Source organism: Triticum urartu, chromosome 3 (genome assembly GCF_003073215.2).
Source record: "Triticum urartu cultivar G1812 chromosome 3, Tu2.1, whole genome shotgun sequence".
NCBI lineage: Eukaryota > Viridiplantae > Streptophyta > Magnoliopsida > Poales > Poaceae > Triticum > Triticum urartu.
Genome location: NC_053024.1, coordinates 691,940,837 through 691,942,738, shown reverse-complemented (window position 1 = coordinate 691,942,738; position 1,902 = coordinate 691,940,837).

Below are 1,902 nucleotides of genomic sequence, written 5' to 3'. Positions count from 1 at the left end.
TTTTTATCATTTACCTACTCGAGGACAAGCAGGAATTAAGCTTGGGGATGCTGATACGTCTCCAAGGTATCTATAATTTTTGATTGCTCCATGCTATATTATCTACTGTTTTGGATGTTTATGGGCTTTATTATACACTTTTACATCATTTTTGGGACTAACCTATTAACCCAGAGCCCAATGCCAGTTTCTGTTTTTACCTTGTTTTAGGGTTTCGAAGAAAAGGAAAATCAAATGGAGTCCAATTGACCTGAAACTTCACGACACTCATTTTTTGGAAGGAAAGAAGCCCAGAAGACTTGGAGTGCACGTCAGGGGACCTTCGAGGAGGCCACAAGGTAGGGGGGCACGCCCACCCCCCTAGGGCGCGCCCTCCACCGTCGTGGGCCCCTCGTGGCCCCCCTGACGTACTTCTTCTGCCTATATATCTCCATATACCCTAAAACTTCCAGAGAGCACAATAGATCGGCAGTTCTGCCGCCAAAAGCCTCCGTAGCCACCGAAAGCCAATTTAGACCCGTTCTGGAACCCTGTCGGAGGGGGAAATCCCTCTCCGGTGGCCATCTTCATCATCCTGGTGCTCTCCATGACAAGGAGGGAGTAGTTCTCCCTCGGGGCCGAGGTTATGTACCAATAGCTATGTGTTTGATCTCTCTCTCTCTCTCGTGTTCTTGAGGTGATACGATCTTGATGTTCTTGAGTAGTTCTCCCTCGGGGCTGAGGGTATGTACCAATAGCTATGTGTTTGATCTCTCTCTCTCTCTCTCGTGTTCTTGAGGTGATACGATCTTGATGTATCGCGAGCTTTGCTATTATAGTTGGATCCTATGATGTTTCCCCCCCTACTCTCTTGTAATGGATTGAGTTTCCCCTTTGAAGTTATCTTATCGGATTGAGTCTTTATATATTTGAGAACACTTGATGTATGTCTTGTCGTGCGTATCTGTGGTGACAATGGGATACCACGTGATTCACTTGATGTATGTTTTGGTGATCAACTTGCGGGTTCCGCCCATGAACCTATGCATAGGGGTTGACACATGTTTTCGTCGTAATTCTCCGGTAGGAACTTTGGGGCACTCTTTGAGGTTCTATGTGTTGGTTGAATAGATGAATCTGAGATTGTGTGATGCATATCATATAATCATACCCACGGATACTTGAGGTGACATTGGTGTATCTAGGTGACATTAGGGTTTTGATTGATTTGTGTCTTAAGGTGTTATTCTAGTACGAACTCTAGGGCTGTTTGTGACACTTATAGGAATAGCCCAATGGATTGATTAGAAAGAATAACTTTGAGGTGGTTTCGTACCCTACCATTATCTCTTCGTTCGTTCTCCGCTATTAGTGACTTTGGAGTGACTCTTTGTTGCATGTTGAGGGATAGTTATGTGATCCAATTATGATATTATTGTTGAGGGAACTTACACTATTGAAAGTATGAACCCTAGGCCTTATTTCCATGCATTGCAATACCGTTTATGCTCACTTTTATCACTTGCTACCTTGCTGTTTTTATATTTTCAGATTACAAAAACTATTATCTCATATCCATATACCACTTGTATCACCATCTCTTTGCTGAACTAGTGCACCTATACAATTTACCATTGTATTGGGTGTGTTGGGGACACAAGAGACTCTTTGTTATTTGGTTGCAGGGTTTCTTGAGAGAGACCATCTTCATCCTACGCCTCCTACGGATTGATAAACCTTAGGTCATACACTTGAGGGAAATTTGCTACTGTCCTACAAACCTCTGCACTTGGAGGCTCAACAACGTCTACAAGAAGAAGGTTGTGTAGTAGACATCAAGCTCTTTTCTGGCGCCGTTGCCGGGGAGGTTAGCGCTTGAAGGTATATCTTTAGATCTTGCAATCAAGTCTTTTAGTTTCTTGT